Below are 7,943 nucleotides of genomic sequence, written 5' to 3' on the forward strand. Positions count from 1 at the left end.
AAAAAAAAAGATCCCCTCGGTGCCAGGCCATTTCCTCCATTTCCTCTCACCCAGTCTTCCCCTCTTCTCTGGTGCAGTGCTCCTTAACGTGTTTAGGGGTAACAGACCCCACTGAGAACCATTTGAAAGCTGTGGAGTGGGTCCCAGTCCCTTGGAAATCATTCTAGTCCAGCAGGGGTGGCTTGGTGTTGATGTAGGCGGGTGCTGGGTGATTTCCATCCTCTTTGTAGCCGCCTTCAGCCCTGCATGTATCCCCAGCACCTTTTGGAAAAACCTGTCCCCTCACAGGCTATTTTATGTTAAATTTTGGGGGGAGGGGAGGAGTGCTGGTGATCTGTAGTAGATACTGGTAGCTCTTCCCCTAACTGCTTTACTGAGTTCTGAAGCGCCCTCAGAGGGTTTTGTAAATATAAAGGAGGGGATCCAAGGAGTCATGGAAAATTCCTCCATATCTCTTGACCCAGATGCCCCTTCATGCAGATGCAGAGGTAGCCTGCTCTTCTCCTTAAGGAAATCTTGGAAATTCAAGCTGGAAGGAAAGTAGGCCCAGATTGCCGAAGGGGCTTTGCTTCAAGTCTTGCAGAGGAGCTTCTACACTGAAAGGGAGACTCAGGTTATTCAGGCTCCTTACCTCCTGGCCCTGAAGCCTCTCTGTCTTTTTTTTTGAGCATCTTTATTGGACTATAATTGCTCTACAATGATGTGTTAGTTTCTGCTTTACAACAAAGTGAATCAGTTATACATATACATATGTTCCCATATCTCTTCCCTCTTGCATCTCCCTCCCTCCCACCCTCCCTATCCCACCCCTCTAGGTGGTCACAAACCACCGAGCTGATCTCCCTGTGCCATGTGGCTGCTTCCCACTAGCTATCCACCCTACACTTGGTAGTGTATATATGTCCATGCCACTCTCTCACTTTATCACAGCTTATCCTTCCCCCTCCCCATATCCTCAAGTCCATGCTCTAGTAGGTTTGTGTCTTTATTCCCGTCCTACCCCTAGGCTCTTCGTGACATTTTTTTTTTTTAGATTCCATATGTAAGTGTTAGCATACGGTATTTGTTTTTCTCCTTCTGACTTACTTCACTCTGTATGACAGACTCTAGGTCCATCCACCTCACTACAAATAACTCAATTTCGTTTCTTTTTATGGCTGAGTAATATTCCATTGTATATATGTGCCACATCTTCTTTATCCATTCATCCGATGATGGACACTTAGGTTGTTTCCATCTCCTGGCTATTGTAAATAGAGCTGCAATGAACATTTTGGTACATGACTCTTTTTGAATTATGGTTTTCTCAGGGTATATGCCCAGTAGTGGGATTGCTGGGTCATATGGTAGTTCTATTTTTAGTTTTTTAAGGAACCTCCATACTGTTCTCCATAGTGGCTGTATCAAATTACATTCCCACCAACAGTGCAAGAGTGTTCCCTTTTCTCCACACCCTCTCCAGCATTTATTGTTTCTAGATTTTTTGATGATGGCCATTCTGACTGGTGTGAGATGATATCTCATTGTAGTTTTGATTTGCATTTCTCTAATGATTAATGATGTTGAGCATTCTTTCATGTGTTTGTTGGCAATCTGTATATCTTCTTTGGAGAAATGTCTATTTAGGTCTTCTGCCCATTTTTTGATTGGGTTGTTTGTTTTTTTTGTTATTGAGCTGCATGAGCTGCTTGTAAATTTTGGAGATAAATCCTTTTCTTTGATAAAGGAGGCAAGAATATACAGTGGAGAAACGACAGCCTCTTCAATAAGTGGTGCTGGGAAAACTGGACAGATACATGTAAAAGAATGACATTAGAACACTCCCTAACCCCATACACAAAAATAAATACAAAATGGATTAAAGACCTAAATGTAAGGCCAGACACTGTAAAACTCTTAGAGGAAAACATAGGCAGAACACTCTTTGACATAAATCACAGCAAGATCCTTTTTGACCCACCTTCTAGAGAAATGGAAATAAAAACAAAAATAAACAAATGAGACCTAATGAAACTTAAAAGCTTTTGCACAGCAAAGTAAACCATAAACAAGACGAAAAGACAACCCTCAGAATGGGAGAAAATATTTGCAAATGAAGCAACGGACAAAGGATTAATCACCTCTCTGTCTTTTCCTGAGTTCTCAGAGCCTCACTTGTATTTAAAGTCCTCCTTACAGTGAGACAATGGAAACTCCAGGCCCAGATGCTTGTGAATCAGATCTAAGAATCTCGGCACAGCCAGAACACAGTGACCTCTGTTTGGATTACTCTGGGGCAGTCAGTCAGGGTCAGTGGGCTGTATGGCCTCAGAGTGCCAAAAAGGAGGTCGGTCCTGTGTCACACACAGCCCAGCCGCTAGTCACAGCAGTGGCACGGAGTGAGAGCTCAGATTACAGCTAGCTCATTTACTGGCCCAGCGGCTTTGAGCTATCTGCTGCCCTTCTTAGGCCTCAGTTTCCCCATCTGTGAAGTGGGGGACTCCCTACCTGTCGCCCCCCCCTTCCAGGGAGTCAAGAGGATGGAGTGGGGTGCATCACCAACCCGTCATTATCTTCTTGTCTTTTAAATTGTTTTCAGGGTGAAACTTGGTTGTGAAAAAAAGACAAGCTGCTGGGGAAAATTCAAGTGGTTCCCACTCATGTGCGGAAATGAGATGCCCCGCCTCAAAGAAGTAGTGGTTGATTAGAGTAAAATGCTTCCTGCCCGCCTAGAAGGGGGAATGTGTGTGCGGAGGGTATTCCAGTCTTCGAGTCTGTGTGGATGTGGCTTTTTTCTGCTCTCACCGACGCGCAGGGACCCCGGAGCTTGGTCAGGGCAACACAGCTTCCAGCGCTTTCTCGCCATTGCTTCACTTAAATACTGTGAACAGAGAATTATCATCACCCCAGGACCAGGCAGAGAAACTAGGGCCCAGAGAGGGGATCCTTCTGCTTCCCATCACCCCGCTTAGCTTGCACCCTGCCACCAGACTCCCGGCTCACCTCAAGGAAACTCCCAATCCCTGCCTCAGAGCCCTGTCCCAACACTGTTATCTCGCCCCGGAATGGGTAGCTCAGGAAACTTCGGGGACATCCAGGAGCTCCGCGGCTGTGGCGAAAATGGCAAGCCGACTCGGAGAGGATGCGGACCTGTCCCACCTTGCACAGCGAGCCCGGGTCCAAGCGGGCCCTGAGCCCGGGTCTTACCCCCGCCCCCAAGTTAGCTTCTCGGCGCTTTCTCAGGTGCTCAGTGAGCGTTCCTGAGCCAAGGACTGAGGAACACAAGGTAAGATCCTAGTCCGCTCACACCGAGCAGGAGAGAGCCGGGCTGTGGCAGTGGACTCTCCTGGGAAAGCCGTGGTCCCTAGCGGAGTTGGTGAGAGCAGGACCCTGGGAATTCTCAGCGAGGCCAGCAGGCGCAAGTTGGTTAGATTCTAGGACCTGGGGGGCAGGAGCGGTACTCTAGAATCATTGGGCATCCTGGTTTCTTGGGTATTCCGAGCTCTATGCCCAGCCTTAGGACTCTGAGAAGCAGGGAAGATTGTGAATGTTCATTTTGGGCTGCAGAATTCATGGTCTGCAAGACAATCTCAAAAGGGCCTCTGATTACTCGCTTTTCCCTCTCAAAGGGGAAACGCACTAGACTGGATTCTAGTACCACGTGAGGTACTGGAAGAGACAGTGACTCGTCTCCCCTCCCCAGGCCAGGCTCCGCCCGGAGCCCCAGACTTCTGATTCCAGTCCTTGACCCCTCCTCCTGCCCGGCACTGTGACCATCAGGGCACCTCGCCCCAAGCTCAGCCCAGGCTCCCGGGGTTGGGGTTGGGGTGCGGACAGGGGTGGTTAGAGCTTGGCACAGTGCCTCAGGCAGGTACCCAGCCCAGCTGGATGGTTGCTCAGTGCCCACAGTGCCAGGTGGGCAATAGCATGGGAGCCCGAAGACACTTGTCCTTGGACACACACGTGCGTGGGCGGCCCAGCTCTCCTCTGGTCTCTTTCCTTCGGGCTTTTTTGGCTTTCTTTCTCTGTTTTAGCCTGAGAGTGTGTATCTTTCTTAATCTCGCCGTCTACCCTTTTGCCTCCTTGGCCTGCATGTATCCTCCCTTTCTGGGCATGTATCCCCAGAGTCACTCGAAAAGAGAGCCTGCACACTTCAGCCAGGGTTGGGCTGCCCATGTCAGCCTCTTCTCTCCTGGAGGATGGTGCAGACAGTGGCAGGGCTGGGACAGACGCAGCTTCACCCGGGAGGACCCTGGAGCGTGGGGGTCCTGATCCTCAGCCTTTCTGCCCAAGCACCTCTGAAACGCTCAGCTCCCTCAGCTCTGCTGAGCCTGGCTGGGGAAGAGGGGAGCACAAGGTTACACACGCCAGCCTTCTGGACAAATCTAAGGCTCCAAATAGTCCTCTCCAGCAGGGCACTCCCGCTGTTTGTCTCTGCACAAACTGGGCCACTTGGCTGCTCAAAGGCTCTCAGTGCCTCTGCTTCCTCCAGGGCAAGGTCAAGTACACTTTGCCTGGCCTGGCAGTTCAGGGCCCTTCGGACACAGTGAAGCCCCTTCCCACCCCTACTCTCTTCCTTGGTCTTTCCTGCCACCAGCTTCAGAGGACTGCACCCCCCACCCCAAGTCTTCTCCTTCTCTCACATAAGTTCTTGCCCTCAGCCTGGAAAAGCTGGAAAAGCTGGCCCACCTCAGCTCAAATATCTCCTCTTCTGGGAAGTCCTCCTTGATCTGCCTGAGTAAGTCAAACACACCTTCCTCGGGCCTGCCCCAGCATGTTTGGATTTTGGCACTTGTCACACATTTTTGTGGTGTAGTAATTTGGTTATGTGACTGTCTCTGTTCTTCTCTGGGAGCTCCTTGGTGGCAGGAAGTATGGCTTCCTGCAACTGGACACACAGGTCCCCAGCACAGAGCCTGGCTCAAGGAACAATGTGACTCTGCTATGAGAGCCAGTTACTTAGAGTCAGTCCTGGGTCAGTTCCTGTCTCTACCTCTTCCCAGCTGTGTTACCTTTGGCCACTTATTCACTCCAAACCTCAGTTTTTCGATCTATAAAATGGGGATAATATTAATGTCATAAGAGAGTTGTGATGGTTGCTTTTGTTAACTGCAAACACACACAAAACTCTTCTATGTGCAGACGCTGTTTTAAGCACTTTATGAACATTAAATGCACTAACATATCAGGAGACCTGGGGGCAAGTCTCAGGCCTGTCACTAACTGGGTGTTGGGGGTACATCCAGGAGGACAGGCAGAGTGCTGGATCTGGAAGGCATAATGACTTGATATGCCATCTAGGCAGGTGGGCAGCTGTAAAAGAGCCCAGAAGCAGGGATCTCGCAGATGATAGGGCTTAAGGGAAGGTTCAGACTCAGAACAGCATCTTCTTCCCTAGGTTCAGGTATGGAGGCCTCTGGGATGATCCTGGGGCCATCTGAGAGGCACAGCTGGGCCAGCTTGGCCCTACTGGGCTGAAGTCTGAGTGTCTCGCAGGGCAGCCTCTCTCCCTGGTGTCCTGGAAACAGGGCCTTGGATCTGTATGCAGCCCTGGTTTCTATCTAGGCAGATCTGGCCCAACCTTTTGGCAGGGGGGTTGGGAAAAGCTTCAACATTGAGCTGGGCATATTCAGAGGCATATTCTTTAGTCATGAAGCCATCCACTTACTTGTCACCCAGTAGGGTAGATGTCCAGGGGCCATGGGGATGATGAGGGGATCTGGGCTTACTCTCCTGATATGGATTTGGACATACTCCAGGAGAAGGGAAGAGGTGAGAGTCCCTTTAGGGGGCCTCACCCTTGGTGGGTGTTGTACATGGCTCTTTGTCTTCTTTGGGTGCTGGCCAGGCCAAACTGGCCCCAGGTCTTGGGACCAAATGGACTACTGGAGCTTAGCTCTGGGTCAGTGGAATAATACAATAGCTTCTATCTATAGGTTTCTATTACTTTTTTTTTCTAAGTTCTAACTTTCTCATAGACAGCCTACTATTTCCTATGTGTAATTTGTGGAGCTGTCTCTGATTGTGGGGCCATTTGTTGGCCAGAGATGATTGACATTGGTTTTACCTAGTTAGTGAGTCATACAGTCCAAGCTCAGGTAAGCAGCTCCACCTTCTCCAGGTTCACTTTGATTACCACCTTCTAGTACTCCTCCCTTGGGAACTGGCTTTCTGTCATTTATGGAACTGAAATAACCTAAGCAGACTAACAGTGATGGAAGAAAAGAGCGCGTCCTTCACACCACACCATAGCTCTGTTCAGCATTTTATCAATGATATACAAGAAGGCATAGAAAGCAAGCTGACTGGGCTTGTGGCTGACCACACTGAGGTGCTGATGATGGTAGCTGACAGATGCAAGACTCGGAATAATCACCAGGTTGGGAGACTGAGCCAAAACCAACAAGAAAACATTTAAAAAACTGTTATGGAAGCATCATAACATTACAGGAGACAAAGCCAGAAGAAAAACCTCACCCACATGCCAATTACCTATCATTCATCTACTAGGTTTTTCTATGTTGTGTTTTTTTCTCCTTTGTGTTCTTATGCACATATATATGTTTATATAGGTGTAACCATAGTGTATGTACAATTCTGTAGTCTTTATATACAATGCATTTGCATTATTTTGTAAACATATCTACATGATGCCCCTTACTTCCCATTTTTCATTTGCAATTGGAAATGAAATGATCTAGTGTTGATTTAACCCTTTTATGGTAGCTAGGTAATTAGATAATTTCCAGTATCTTTGATATAGGTGATGCTGCTATGTGTTTGTATAAAGAGCTTAGTATTTCTTTTGAATTATCCTTAAGACAAATTCCTAAGGGCGAGATTTATGGAATGAGGAACATTTTTGTGTTTCTTCATATAGTGCTACCAAGTTGTCTCTAAGGACATCTTGCAACTCACCACAATCAAGATAATTAACATATCCATCACCCCTCAAAGTTTCCTCATGCCCCTTGTGATTGGTGATTGATTCATCCCCACCCCCCATATCTGTAGGCAATCACTGATCTACTTATGTCACTATAGAGTAGTTTGCATTTTATTGAACTTTATATAAATGGAATAACACAGTGTATTTATTTTGTCTGTTTTCACTCAGCATAACTATTTTGATACTCATCTATGTTGTGATATCAATAGTCAATTACTTTTTTTTTTTGCTAAGTAGTATTCCATTACATGGACCATACCATGGTTTGTTAATCCATTCACTTGTTGATGGACATTTGGATTGTTTCCATTTTTGACTCTTATAAACAAGCTGCTATGAATAGTTGTGTACAGGTCTTTGTGTGGCTATGGTCTCATTTCTCTTCGGTAAATACCTAGGAGAGGAATATCTGGGTCAGATGGTAGGTGTATGTTTAAATTTTTAAGAAATTGCCAAACTTTTCACAAAGTGGCTGTATTTCTTTTGTATCTTCTAGCAGTAGATGAGCGTTTTAATTGCTCCATCACCTTAACAAAACTTGATTAGTACAGTCTTTTAAATTTTACCCGTTTTTAGTATATAGTGGTATCTCATTGTAGCTTTAATTTGCATTTCCCTCATGACTAATAATATGTTTATTATCTATCGCTGTGTAACAAATTACCCCCACATTAGTGGCATAAAACAACAAACATTTATTGTCTCACAGTTTCTATGGATCAGGAATCTGGGTGTGGCTTAGCTGGGTGTGGTTAGCAGAACTGACCCATCTGAGCTTAAAGCTGCTTTGGAGTAGTGCTGGATATGGGAAAATTGGAGAGAAGAAGAAATGAAAGAGCAAAGGGTTGGAAAAGTAGACAGAATTGTCAGGCTGAAAAAAAAAAAATCGCCAGGCTGTAGTTTTCCTGCTAGATGGAGGAGTTTGAATTTCCAGATGATTCTAGGAAATGGAACATGTGTTGAACAATGTACGTGTATCAGGATTTTTTTTTTTTTTTTTTTTTTTTTTTTTTTT

Source organism: Lipotes vexillifer, unplaced genomic scaffold (genome assembly GCF_000442215.2).
Source record: "Lipotes vexillifer unplaced genomic scaffold, Lipotes_vexillifer_v1.1 scaffold809, whole genome shotgun sequence".
In the NCBI taxonomy this organism is placed as follows: Eukaryota; Metazoa; Chordata; class Mammalia; order Artiodactyla; family Lipotidae; genus Lipotes; species Lipotes vexillifer.